Source organism: Phoxinus phoxinus, assembly GCF_949152265.1.
Source record: "Phoxinus phoxinus genome assembly, chromosome: 16".
NCBI classification, from domain to species: domain Eukaryota; kingdom Metazoa; phylum Chordata; class Actinopteri; order Cypriniformes; family Leuciscidae; genus Phoxinus; species Phoxinus phoxinus.
Window position 1 is genome coordinate 5,531,205 of NC_136891.1, and position 15,579 is coordinate 5,546,783.

The 15,579-nt window shown below is 38.4% G+C and overlaps 1 protein-coding gene across 1 annotated transcript in view; it reads left to right on the top strand.

The window, feature by feature from the left end:
* The window catches only part of klhl29 (kelch like family member 29), a 253,702-nt gene that overhangs the window by 105,070 nt on the left and 133,053 nt on the right, over positions 1-15,579 (top strand). The window lies entirely within an intron of this gene.

Consider the following 15,579-nt stretch of genomic DNA (forward strand, 5'->3'; position numbering starts at 1 on the left):
ATGTTAACCCCTTATCAGTCTCAACGTCATCTACGTTCTTCTCAGAACATGCTTTTAACCGTCCCACGATCTCGCTTGAGGCGCAGTGGAGATCGCGCCTTTTCTGTGGCGGCCCCTGCACTTTGGAATGAGTTGCCGCTATCTTTGAAATCCTTGCCAAGCATAGATACTTTTAAAAAGGACTTGAAGACTTACTTATTCCATCAAGCTTATGACGTTTGAATGGGTCTGAGAACTGCGAGTGATTATATGTTTGATTTAATGGTGTCATGTCTTTAGTGTGTATTTTAGTGTGTCTTTTAGTGTGTATTTTAGTGTGTCTTTTAGAGCTATTGTAATTTTTGTGTAACTTATTAATGCTCATGGACAGCACTTTGGTCCATTTTAATGGTTTTGAAAGTGCTTTACAAATAAAAGTTGAGTTGAGTTGAGTTGAGATAAACGATTATTCATACTTACAGGTTGTGATTCTGAGGATCAAGTTGGTCCAAATAAACTGGGTACTGACCCATCTTTCAAGAGCAAGCGTTTTGCGAATCCTGCGTTGAACTCCAGATTTGAGAAGCAGTCATTTGAGGGCTGGTCAAGTTGTTCGCTGGTAACTTTATTTATCGTGCACTTTCGACTTTACAACTTTGCAGAACGCTTACATTCACAAACAGTTATAATACACACTGCATAAAAGTAAATATTCGAAATACCAAAAAACTAAAGAATCATTCAATAACTTTAATGCTATGTTGCTCTTGCAAGCTCTGGCATTTCCTTCAGGAAATTTACATTTACGGTAGTTTTGTAGTTCCATTTTTGGAAGAGCACTTTTACATTTCCCTGTGCCAAATCCAATTGGCCCCAACTGCTTCCAACATGTTTCTATGAAATTCAACTTAACTTTTGCCATGTTTCCTAATAGTTTTGCGCTGATTTATCAGCGGATTCATTGAACGGCTATATCTCAAAGCTGAATAAACATACAGTCTTCACAACATGAGCGAGGGAAAATGTATGCAAAATGATGTGAGGAGCAATTCATATTAATGCGAGTGGCAAACTCCAAGACTTTAACTTCCCTCACACATTTCAGGGTGTTGTATACTACAGTGTGCTTATTCAGAGAGAGAGAGAGAGAGAGAGAGTAGACCAGCTGCTAGCGTGAAGCAGAAAATGAATGAATGATGGAAGCAAAGTGTATCTAAGCCAAGGGCTGCTCAGCAGGGAGACGTGAACTTTGGTTGACTTTTACAACCTTTACTGTAAAGTTGCACAGAAGTGTTGTCATTGAGATGATTTCATTCGAGAAATGTTTTGGAAAATATGTCTTTATGAACCTGTAGAATTATGCAGTTAAACTGCTACATCTTTAAAGCTAATTCCCAGCATGAGGTTTCACAGAGCAATCACTCCAATGAAAATTGCACTTGAGCTTAAAGCGATAGTAATCCGAAAGAATGAAAAGTCTGTTTGTAATTCACTCTCTCTGTGTTGGTTTGTGTCTGTGGTCACTCTTTTCCATGCTACCACAGTGATTTTGGACTGAAGTCTTCAAGCTTCAAAACAGATGCACAAAGACTTGTATGCTACTGTATATTCTAAGAGTTCTGAGGCCTTATAATGTTTTGTGTGAGGAACAGACCAAAAATAAACGAATCATTCTTTAGAATCGGATCCGTTCAGTTGATCCAGTTCACAAAAGATCTCTGAATGATTAATTGATCATTGATTCATTGAATACGGCTGTAAATTTAAGTCTGTTTCTCACGCTGTAAAACTTCCGAAGACTTGACACAAGTGGTATGGATCACTTTTATGGTATTTTTCAGTCATTTTTCTTTTTTTTTTTAAAGCTTGAAACCTCCAGTGTGATTTGTACAGATCCTCACAGGGAGGGAGTTGATTCTTGAGCGGATGAGGCTTTTGAACAATTCATGGATGGATTCGAGCTCACCAATCAGGCAATTAATAACACAGCAGCTACCCTTCATTACTGAGACGAGGAGAAGGTCAAAAAACATGCGGTCTCGGCGGTTTCTGCCAACTTCAGTTGCGTTCCAGTAAACACATTCAACAAGAAGCAAATGAGAAAGCGAAGATTCATGGTGTCTTCGGTTCTTCTGGGATTATACATCACAGGTTACGGATTGCGTTCATTTCCTCTTGATATTTACCGCTGGTTTATTTCTCTCAGGGGAGAGAGGAGAAAAAGTGACGACATGGCAGTGGCATTTGAATCATTAGTCCCCTGTGCTGTCATCTATCGCTCTATGCCATTTAAATCTCGAATGGAAAGAGGCGAAAAAACCCGGCTCCTCTTCAGAAGTCATGAAGATGAAGTATTAATGGTTTCCTGCTTTTTAGTGTTCTGGCCTTGAATACTCAATTTACTATTCACATGTTGATTAGAAAGAAGCAGAATGCATTTTTGAGGGTCAAAATATTGTTGATCTTCTCATCTGTGCGTTTGATATTTTAATACCGCGGCACCTGAATGAAGCCAAACCTCTCGCCTAAGATCGTTAATGATGAGATCAACGCTTAAACGGAATAACAGCTACAATAATCGTCCAAAAATGTTTCACAAATTCCTGTTTTGCTGGAGGAAATCAAGAACAAAAGACAATTTAATGGGATTTTCCAAACAAGCAAGTTGTACAGACAAAATACAGCCAGTTTAGTCTCATAAAATGTCGTTTGACGCAATATAGTATAGTAGAGAATAACATGTGGTCAACTCTTATTTACAAAGGAACTGCAGGACATGTTCTCCATTTGTCGGAAAATTGGTGCTGTGTGAAAGCAGTTCGCCCTTGTTTTTCCTTTCTATGTTCTGCTTTGCCCAACTATACATGATCTAACAGTCTTGTCTGTGCTTTCTTCATCTAAAAGGAAATCCTTCCTCAGATGAAGTTTAATACAATCCTATTTCATGTTCTTGCTTTACAGATTGGCTAGCTGAAGTTGTGCCCTTGAAGCTAATTCTAATATAAACTCATAACCGTATGTGTGTGTGTGTGTGCGCGCAAAAGTCTGATAGCGCTACATCTTGAGTGTCTTGGATCTTTTATTGATAAGATGTTCCTATTTCAGCCATTTTGATGAAACTTTTAAATACACATCTTTGTTCTGTGTCAGTTCTTGAAAACATTATTTTTCTTTGTAGAGCTGTTGAATGGAGGAAAGAAGCCATTGTTCCTGAGACAACACGGTTTTGCTACCTTGAGGTCAAAATATGATAGGTAGTAAAAGAGGCTTTGTCACTTGTACTTAACTTGCTTTATTCAACATGTACAATGAAGATAAAGCATGTAAACTGAGCGTGGAGGCTAGTTTTACAGTTTTACGCAGGATATTTTCCAGACAAGTACTATCTGCACTAAACATTACAGTTTTAGTGTGCTGTATAAGTGCGTGTCTGTGGAGAGTTTGGGTGGAAATGTTTGGAGGACTCATCACATGGCGTTCCTCAATAGTCCTCCGGAGACACAATGCTGTAAATGCACTGTACGGAATTTCCAAACCAATTACTTTGCCCATGCAGTCTCCTGTCTTAAACATGAATTACGGGATCTGACTGTGCCTTGTGGGTTTGGATCCATGAGATGTCTTTCCTCCGCGTCTTTGTTCAAAGCCAATTCCAAACAGCTCCGGTCAAATCCCAAATTAATTTGTTTGATCTGTTGCCACATCAAAGAAATTTGATAGCCCAGTACACAACGGGCAGTGTATTTCCTGTTGGTCGCCGCTGGAAGCAGCTTAGTTGTTTTTTTGTGTCGTTGTTTTTTATAATATTTTATAAAATATAAAATAATCTTTTCTTATTTTAATATTTAATATTTTCAATCTGTCATATATATTTGCGGTAAGATGCGGTACAATTATATTAATCTCATTACACTTGAAGTGGATGCAGATAAATTAATTTTCACTATTACATTAGGATGATCATTAGAGCAGTAGTGTAATGCTTAATATTTTCATCAAGTGTATAGAACTTGATTTTTATGATTGATTATTTCTGTGCTTTGGCTGTGTCTCCGGTTATTAAGTTACGGACAAGGGTTCAACAATATGACATAACAACAGGAAACAAAATATACCATTCTCAATGTGTTAACTATGTTTATTCTTTATTTCTGCATATGAGCTCATGCCAAATAGTGGGTGTGCTGTAAAATACACTGGTTAGCCAAAAGCAATATATTCATTCAATGGAATTCAATGACGGTTCATTTAATTGGTAATTTTCTCAGCGTTCTGTTCCTTCTCTCATGTTTTGCATACTTGCTTTATCCAAGGTCTTCAATTTCTCTTTATTCTTAAATAATAATAATAATCATCTCTCTAATGTTTCATTGGTTCGGAAAGTGGCAATTTATTTTCTGTCCTTCAATGCATGAACAAAATATGTGTATACTTGAACACCGTATCCATGTGCTTCATATGTTTATTAAACTCTTTGCATTAATAGACTTCCTTTCATTGTTTTTCCAAGGCTTTCCACTATGTTATAACAAGTGCTGTCAATTTAACATGAAAATGTGATTAATTATGAAAATAACATTGTCACTAAACAAATTTGCAATTAATCATGTCTCCTGACCCATACGTAAATAGCATAATGAGATATTTTCCTTTTTTTTGGAGCAATTGAAGCTTTCCTACAAAAATTACCACAGTTTCAGACATTTTTTAACAAAAATGTAGAACTTATGAACTCACTTTTTGTAATATCTATTCAAAGCTTTGTTTCTGCTGAAATACTGAAATGTCTTTTAATTTATTAATCTGGGGCATTTTCTTAAGAAGCATTTATAATACAGTTAATTGTGATTTAACTGGAATATCAAGTCAATAATTATGTTTTTATCTATTAACAGTATTTGCACAATGAATATGCTTCCATTCAGGCTTGAGCATGAATGAGGTCAAGCAATGAAGTTGGGCGATGAGTTCAGGCTCATAATTCCAGTTCATCCCAAAGGTGTTGAATGGTGTTCTGGTCAGTGCTTTGGCCAGGTAAATCAAGTATATATATATATATATATATATATATATATATATATATATATATATATATATATATATATATATATATATATATATATATATATATATATATATATATTCTTCACCAGAGTTTTGAGGTTTATCCAAAGACCGGTTAATGGACTAGTTGTTTAAGCAATCTACCTAGTTGATTTCTGCACACCAGTACACTGAAAACTCACAAAAATCAGCTTCAGGTTTACATGCAAACCAATAACCCGACAACGCAAGTAAACCACATTTACAAGACTTACGGGTTATTTCCCGGTAGTGACGTCAAAACGTAATAATTTGCGTATCTGACTCGGAAGTATTCCATGTGTCGGTTGTGATGTTAAATAAAGCATTAAAAACCGCAGAAGAGTATTGCAACATGTCAGCGGGAAACTTCCGGCTCATATATTATCCTCTCATGCAGTTAATGATGCAGCATTTTGACTGTAGGCTCCCACTTCTTCTTCTGCTGCACGAGATGAGAGCACTTTTATCATTTTTGGGGTCAAGAAACAGTCTGGGTTTGCGATATATTTCCTCCTCGCTTTCTGCAAAACGCTCGGTCTCTCTGCTCCTAAATCCACAGTAAGGACGCGTTCCTGTCACATATCACACATGTGCACTTCAGTAAGCCGACAGAAAGCAGGTTAATGCATTTACATGCTGGACGAAATTGGCATAAGGGGCAAAAATCTAGCTGTGACGGTCAGTTTATGCCTAAAATGTTTATGTCCTTACTCCAAAAAAGGAAATGGGTTAACTCGTGCATTGGCAGCGTATTATACATAATAAAGTGCATGCAAACGCACTCACTGAATCCTTCATAAGAAAAACGAGACATCCAAACAAATAAAATCATTGTAAAATATGCCCATCCCTGTCAGCTCTGTTTTGTGTCCTTTTTTTTAAACAGTGGAAAAACACGTGGTAGGGTCTCGTCGGTTTGGACGGTTACGATGAACAGAAGGTCAGAGCCTTAGGGAAGCGCGTGGGACGGACCTGCCCTGCTGCAGGCCTACACGGTCATCTTGGATCCCATTCTGGAAACCTCTGTTCTTTATAAATAGCTCAGTGTGGACCTGACAGCGAGACTCCGTTGAAGAATGTTCCGGAGAGAGAGAGGGCCTCGAGGCGCTGTGGGCATCAGATGTGTGGAAGATTCATAGAAACTCTGACAGTCTCACTGTGAAATCCACCAGATTGATTTTTTCAGTCCGATATGAAAGACAAAGCCCATCTGTGGTGTTGTAGAGACACTCCAGTGGCTGCAGAAAGAGACTGGTGAGGTTGTTTGTGAACCTTTAGCCTCCGAGAGGGACTAGCGGTAGCATCCTGATTAGCATTTTTCGGCACTGGTGCTGAGTGAGTTGCAAAAATATTGCCCTAATAGTGTGTTTCTGGCAGAGTGTCTGGAAGACAAGTGTAGATCTTGTTCTTTTTTCCTCTGGCTGTGTTGTGGAACTGACAGTTCCAACAGTTGTAGAAATAAGAAATGTGACGTATAAGCAGCATGCATGTCAGCCTTTCCCTGTTCTGCTCCCCTCTTTCTTGCACTCGCTCTGTCTCCGTTTCCAAATATCTTTCGTCCTGGGCGGTACGTGCGCTTCCTCGTGGAGGACGTTTGTAGGAGTTGTCTGACCTTATGCATGCCTGTGTGAAATTGGTTTGTTCATCCATTGTTTCTGAGTGGCAGAGATGTAATGCCTGATAGTGTCGGTCTCAGATCCTCCTCTGGATCTGCAGAACCATCAGGACCGGCTAATGCATCCGGAAGAAAGTTTATTTTTGGTGATGGGATGTCAAACATCCAGGGGTTAAGGTAAAGGCAACAAACTACTGTTGTGCACTTTTACAGCGCTTTTATGTCAATCGTGCAGATGTTGATGGAACAGAAGGAGTGTTTGTTGAAACTGTTTGGAAACCAGGGTTGTATGGCATTCTGATTTAAATTTCAACGTAGCAAACAGGATGGATGGATGGATGGATGGATGGATGGATGGAAGGATGGATGGATGAATGGATGGATGGATGGATGGATAGACGATCAATAGATAGATAGACAAATGCATAGATAGATGGACTGATAGGTGGGTAGAATGATGGATGGGTTGATAGACAGATGGATTGGTAGACGGATGGATAGACAGATCAATAGATGGATCAATAGATGGATAAACAGTTGGATAGACAGGTAGATAGATAGATAGATAGATGGATGGATGGATGGATGGATTGAAAGATAGACAGATAAATAGATGGTATAAACAGACGGATGGATGGATGGATGGATATACGATCAATAGATAGATAGACGATCAATAGATAGAAGGACGATCAATAGATAGATAGACGGGTAAACAAATTCATTGATAGGTGGGTAGAATGATGGATGGGTTGATAGACGTATGGATAGACAGATCAATAGATGAATAAACAGTTGGATAGACAGAAAGATATATAAACTAATGTTTCATTTGCATGTAGAATGTGCTTCTAAATGAACAATTACTATTCAGTGTTGATCTGTGAATGTGAGGTTACACTTGATCATGCTCCGCTGCCTCTACCTGAAAAGGTCAGTGGCTCGTTGCCACCATTTAAAAAGGTCATTTTGAAGCGCAGGACCTCTTGAGCAGCGTACAGCGAGAGGACGAGCTGTCTCTTCTGCGCTTTATTGGACGTCTGGGAGGAATGCAGTGAGTTCGTTTTCACTGACAGATTCTTTGTAGGCAATACCATTACTGCAACCTCACGGATACCCGGAGGTTCTCTTGCCAACAACTATAAAAATGACGGTCCATGGGGCCATTCATTTCACACAGAACTCTTTTCTCCATTTTGCATGTTAGATTGAATTGCAACAGGATGTCCTTGGGGTCCTTTTTGAGTGTCAGGAAAGCATCCTTTATGAGTGTAAATTAGAGCACAAGTCAAAAGTCACACCTTGTTCTTGTTTCTGTGCTGAAGAACTGCTCTCACAGACTTCCACCTCAACCACTCCATTCAACAGCCGTCATTCATGTCCAAAAATACCCCACATACAAGTCCACCAGGTTCGGTGACCTTTCATTTTCTTGTCTTTAATTTCATAGAAAATCAAATCAGTTTAAAATGCGAACCCAGTATGAGGCCGCTGGAATCTGAAGCCTGCATTTGGCATTTGGCATTCAATCACGATCATTCGGCTCGTCCAAAGGATCCACAGATGGGAGCGAGGCCTTTCAAATCGCCATTTATTCAATCAAATTTCTGCCGTTTCAAAAAGAGCAGCAGGAGCTCTGGCCTGGTTCAAAAAGCCCAGTGTCCGAATGCTCCCCTGCTGGGCTGAGGCGTTGTGTCATTTGGTTCATTGGCAGGAAAAAGTGGCGTCTCTCAGGTCACTCCACATGGCTAAATAAATAACTGGCATTTTACAAAAAGGTCCAGACAGTAAAACTTGACATTCAGTGGACTGTCGTCTTTAAGGTGAACTTTAAGGAAAAGCTGATAACAGCATCTTCAAACCTGTGGAGTAAAATATCATTAAGATCAGTTTACAAAAGCTGAAGATCTGACGCAATGCAAAGGGTCAAACGCACATGTATGCAAAAAGTCATAAATCAGGGTTTTACATGAAACATCTGGTGGCTATGAGGAAGCAACTATATAGTGTTTATACCCTGGTCTGGGTGAATACTCGATTCTGATTGGCTGCAGGGTGTCCATTAAAAAGTGATGTAGGACACCTAAAGGAGATCTAAAACCGTTAGATTTTGATTGTAAAACGAATTAAAATATAAACTAATGTTTTAAAAATGTGTTATTTGCCAAGTGAACATGGTATAAGCGGGTTAATGCCCTTCGAGGTGTCCACTGTCAGGTATTAATGGACTTCGGCGGAGGCAAACGTCTCACCGTCGTCCATTAATACCGGACAGTGGACACCTCGAAGGGCATTAACCCTTACGTAATGTACTGTAGTCTTTACTTTTCTGACACACACACACACACACACACACACACACACACACACACACACACACACACACACACACACACACACACACACACACACACACCCATTTACAAGAAAAATGTCAGACGGACTTAGAGGTTTTTGCATTTGAAGTCTTCATATAAATATTTACATGTATATGCATTCATATTTATATGAAGACTTCAAATGCAAAAACCTCTAAGTCCGTCTGACATTTTTCTTTTAAATTAGCAATTAAGTTTTTAATTTTCCTCTCATAAGTGACATTTTTTGAAAACAAGGCATCTCAATATCGGACTAAAAACATTTTCTTTGCAATTAAAGTGAAATTGCTGAACCTGAACATAGTAGCCTGATAAAAATGTTCATTTAAAAGAAAAATGTCAGGCGGATTTATAGGTTTTTGCATCTGAAGTCCACACACACACACACACACACACACACACACACACACACACACACACACACACACACACACACACACACACACACACACACACACACACACACACACACACACACACACACACACACACACTGTGCATCATCATATGGTTAATTGCATTTTATTATTTGCATTTAGCATTGTTTTTCACCGCTCTCTGCCCTGCCCTGCCCTGCCCTGCCCTGCCCTGCCTGCCTATTTTATGAATGCATGGACTTTCAACACAAAACATATCCATTATTTACCGTCTAAAGGCTTTAGCTTAGCAAAGTAATTTGAAAATGAACAGATCCTTTAAGTATTTCATAAAATACATCAACCCGAAGTCCGAGGCTTGATTGTTGTACGTGATCTCCATGTGATTTTGAAACAAAGAGGTGCCGTGATTGAACTGCCTTCACATGGGCCGATGGTGAGTAATGCTGCTCCTCACCGGGCTTTTGAAAGACACCAGATTCATTTGTCTACATTTCCAATTGAATGCGTCTAATGGCAGTAGCGGTGCTTTGTTAAAGTTTGTTTGGTGCCTCTGTGCAGCAGGAGAAATCGATAACCAATTGACCGTGATTTCATAGCCTTTAATTTTGCTCCATGAAAGGTTCAAGGAAAGACTTTCATCAGTATTGTCCTTCCAAAGTATACAAAGCATTGTTTAACATAATATTGTCTTTGGAGTAAATACAGCATGATGGAAAAATATGCTGCACACGCAGCCTGCAGTTTATGCTTTGCTGTGGAAGTAGAAGTAGTCATTTGCTGCATCTTTAACTCTCTCTCTCTCTCTCTCTCTCTCTCTCTCTCTCTCTCTCTCTCTCTCTCTCTCTCTCTCTCTCTCTATCTCTCTCTCTCTCTCACTCTCTCTCTCAAATAAACTTATTTATGTAAAAATTGAAATAATATTATTAATTATTACAAATATATTTTTATTATTATTGTGTACCATTTGATGGCATTGACAATTGATTTGATTTGTATTGTACTTTTCCACAATCTGTGTTGTTTCAAAGCAGCTTAACAGAAAATGAAGCCTTAATGTCTTAAAGCCGCCAGTGAGCAAGCCGAAGGCGCCGCATATCGATGGGTATCGGACGACGGGCTCTAAATGCATCATGTTGGGTCCCAATCCTTCGCTGTGCTTCACTGGTGTCTGAGATCATTATGAGGGCTGTTTGCATCGGTAAAAGCATTTGGTTGTTTGTAGACATTAAGCTTTCAATCAATACAGTGTACTTTTGTTTTACCTGAAAGTTGGTTTAAGCCAACCTGGTGTTTGCTTGTCTGGTCAGGGTGGGAGACCAGTTAAAGGGTTAGTTCATCCAAAAATGTAAAATTCTGTCATAATTTACTTGCCCTACTGTCGTTCCTACTTTCGTTCATCAACACAAATTAAGACATTTTAATAAAATAAGGGATTTCTGTCCCTCCATTGACAGTCAACGTAAACTAATCCAACTAATCCATATGAATCAAGCGGTTTAGTCCAAATTTTCGGAAGAGACTCGATCGCTTTATATGATTAACAGATTTAATTGGGGCTTTTATTCACATATAAACATTGATCAACTCACACATCACTTATGGTAAACAAAAGGTCAAGTATGTTCTCTTGATGTGCAAGAGTCAATGAGGTTCATTCTCGTGTTGAGCAGCATGTTTGAGCTTCTGCAAGAGCCAATCAGCTTCATTCTTGTTACGCAGCACGTTTGAGCTTCAGCAAGAACCAATGAGGTTCATTCTTGTGTTACGCAGCACGTTTGAGCTTCTGCAAGAGCCAATCAGCTTCATTCTTGTTACGCAGCACGTTTGAGCTTCAGCAAGAACCAATGAGGTTCATTCTTGTGTTACGCAGCACGTTTGAGCTTCTGCAAGAGCCAATCAGCTTCATTCTTGTTACGCAGCACGTTTGAGCTTCAGCAAGAACCAATGAGATTCATTCTTGTGTTACGCAGCACGTTTGAGCTTCAGCAAGAACCAATGAGGTTCATTCTTGTGTTACGCAGCACGTTTGAGCTTCAGCAAGAACCAATGAGGTTCATTCTTGTGTTACGCAGCACGTTTGAGCTTCAGCAAGAACCAATGAGGTTCATTCTTGTGTTACGCAGCACGTTTGAGCTTCAGCAAGAACCAATGAGGTTCATTCTTGTGTTACGCAGCACTAAGAAAAAATAGTTCTTTTAAGACCTGTTTACTGAAAGGTTCTTTGGGGAACCCAACATATTTTTTTCTATGGCATTGCTGCGAAAATCCAGTTTTAATATTTATTTTCTACATGCAGGCCATGCATTTAATCTCTTGAATATTTGTTAAGTATTGTAAAGATCTGGTTAGTAGTGGTTTGAGAAGATTGTAGGAGGAACTTGTTTTTTTCATTGGTGACATCTGTGCTTCTCCGCTCTTGAGCAGCACCAGTCGGCACCGCTAGCTTGTGTCTTTATCTCTTCTTTGCATATTTGCTCCTCAACCCTTGCGAATTCTCAAGAGAAGCCTGATCGTGAGCTGTCATCTTAATAAGAAACATTAATAAAAGATGAGCTTTAAGATGCACGTGAACATCATGTGAAGTTTGTGGGCGGCTCAATCATGGCAGGCCGATGTGGTTCTCATTGTCGTCGTGGTTGAGTACAGTAGCAACTCAAGCGGCTCTGGCTGCCAGAAATTCACCATAAAGAAAATACTGAGACAATGTTTTCTGTTCTACAGGATGCATGTATATTAGGCTATACTGCATGTATATTTAACTTTAAACCATATTTCATTAGGTGATATAATGTTAATATAGAGCTACCAAAATCTGCTCTTTTACCTTAAAATGCACAGATAACCTCCACATTAAAACTCAATAGAAAGTCACATGATGAATCAGAGTTGTAAAACACAGCCAATGCTCAAATATAGATTGTGGACCGGGTCAAAACACACGACGCTAAAGTAATACAATAAATTATTACACAAAACACTCTAATGTACATGACTGAGAACAAAAAAACAAAATAACTAAATTATTTATATAAAATATATACATTTTAAATAATTTTTAATTAGCTTTTATTTTTTATGTTAATTTTAGTTTGTCATTTTGTTAAGTGCTGTCATATTATTTTTATTTTTTATTTTTTGAATATTGCTGTTTAGATTTAATATTTTTTTATTTCAGTTTTATAGTTTTACTGTTTATTTATTTCCAGTTAATAATTGTATTTTATTGCCGAGGTTGCAGTTTTTCCAACTAGAATTTATATTTTATTTTAATTTCAGCTTTATTTCAATTAACAGAAATGTTTTTAATAGTCTTAGTCAACAATAAAAACCCAGCTTCTGGGAGTGTCCTTTTACCGTTTTCCAGCCTAAATAATTTGTTAATTCATAAATTTGACCGTATTTTATAGTAAAATGACATATAATACGCTGATAAACCATATACAGGTTTTCCCCGTACACAGTCAACCAGTTACCGTTTTATTGCAGCACTGTAATCTTCTGTAAAAATTCCCCAACATTTTTAGTCATAAATGAATAAATGACGTTGTATAGTGGTTGAAAAGAACAATGCGCTGTTAAATAGAGCCAGCATTGTGATGCTCAAGGAGCGTGTTTGCAATTCCCTGACACTACTGCACGATCACATTGACATACTGTATTTGCCCTGATCTCACACACACGCACACACACACGCAACCCCTTCCATTCATTCAATCCATTACCGGTAGTGTTAGTCGCAGACATAAACATCAGCACAGTTTATGAGTCATATCTCAGCTTTGTGCCTGTAGAAAAGCAAACAGCCCGTAGACTCTCTAGGGGAGCTATTTGCGTGGCACTTTTCTCTGGTGTGTGCCGATGTGGCGTGCGCAAGTTCCCCGTGCCCCTGTCTTTCTTATCAACACCATCTACAAATGGAGCAGAGACGTTTGAAGGTCATAATGAAATTAGAAGCATTTCATCATGCCCTCGTGGAGAGAGTAAAGCGCAAGAGAGCGCAATAAATATTTTTGAACGAGGGCAGTGCCCGATCATTTCTTTCCACTCTGTGGGATATATTATCAGTGTCATTTTTGTATTTTTTTTCTACCTATGCTGCTGGGAAGGTATTACAACATAGATTCATCAGGGATTAAATCGATGCTGTTTGAGTTCATGCGCTCATATTTTTTAAGCTTCTGAGAAGCCCCACATCGCACAGTGTCATTAGGTTACTGGCATTACCATAAGAAAGCGTTGTGGGAAAATGTCCTTGACGTTTACTCTTTCACGGTAAGATCACTAAAGCAAAGTTTGCAAGTAATGCCTAACAGAGATGCAAATATCAGGTTGAATGGGCGGACGTTTCTCGCGGATAGCGGCATCTCGGCGCAAGCATCAGAAATAAAGCTTTCTGGTTTGTGCTCTTGGTAATTCTGGGTTTTTATCTGCTTTTGCTAATGTAGCTGGTGATATATATGCAAATGTGTTTGAGGAAGCTTCTTAAACCAATGCACTTTAAATGAGCATTTTAACTATACAGTATAATGGGATTTTTGTTTTATGGAAAGAAGGTGCAAGATGCTCATCCAGGCTGCATTTATTGCATAAAAAATACAATAAAAAACAGTAATATTGTGCAATATTATTATGATTTACATGAACTGATTTCTATTTGAATATATTTTAAAATACAATTTATTCCTGTGATGCAAAGCTGAATTTTCAGCATCATTACTGCAGTCTTCAGTGTCACATGATCCTTCAGAAATCATTCTAATATGATGATTTGATGCTTAAGAAACATTTCTTATTATTATCGATGTTGAAAACATGTAATATTTTGTGAAAACCATGATATCTTTAGGATTTTTTATTGGTGTAGCAAACACTATTTGCATATTAAAATAATGCTCTTTTATGTTCCCAAATCGGAGCCTATAAGATAAATTTCAAATAGTTGTATTCGTTGTCTCATATTTCGTCTTTTAAATCGACAGCCTCCTGGTTTCAATATGTTATTGCAACAAATGCAGGGCTGAGAGAGAAATTTAATTAGTTCTGAACAAATGGCGGCTAATTATTTAAAGAGACTTAGCGTAAGTATGTATTTGTGTTCGACCCATTTGTTAGAACAAGGTGTGACAATAGAACATTTAATTCGTTTTTTTTTTTTTGTCTTATTAAAACTACTAACCATCATGTATGAGTCAGAAATGATGTCTGTTATTGCTACCATTACGAAGGGCTGATATGAAATATGTGGACACTGTCTTGAAGGGTTGAAAACGTCTCCATGCTGCTCGGCAAAGGCAATTTTGGTTTTGTTTTGTGTTCTCTTTTGTCTTCTAAAGAGCCTGACTCCCCGTGCCCTTCAGGAGGCAGGGTGAGGCATCATTACAAGGTAATGTTTTCCTGCTTTAGGCACCGGTATTTTGATTTATTTTGTGTAAGAGAAAAAAAAATTAATATTTATACACTGTGATGGGTGGGGAAACATTTAGGCAGTTGTTTTTATTCAGATCATTTAAATTTGTAATATAGGGTAAAAATATGAAGAGAACTCTGATGTGAGCTGCATACGCCGCCGGTAAATGAGATGTGTGAGCCGCGTGGTGGAGGGAGGAGGAGAAAGCTCTTAAAGCAGCCGAACATGCAGAAGTGTTCGTAAGCAGAGTTTTGGGAGGCTTCATAGACGCAGGCGTTTCCAATCGTCTGCACTCGGATCACAGCGGGGGGGTGTAACATGGAGCATTAACACCAGAGTAACTCACCTGTTTATACAGAGAGAATGTGTTTAAATTGAGCGGATGACTCTTATAATTATTATTTTTAGAGTGAGCAGTGTGTGTTGTGAAAATACAGTATAAAAATGTTATATATATATATATATATATGTGTGTGTATGTATGGCCTGGTAAACCCCTCATTGACAAAATGTCCCCACAAAGTGTGTGTGTGTGTGTGTGTGTGTGTGCGTGTGCGTGCGTGTGTGTGTGTGTGTGTGTGTGTGTGTGTGTGTGTGTGTGTGTGTGTGTGTGTGTGTGTGATGTGTGTGTTTACACTTTTTGTAGCATTTTTCCCAAACACATTCATTTATAATTTTAGTTAAGGTTTCTTGCTCCAAAAGCAGCCATAGTTTATATTTTCATAATTTTTTTCC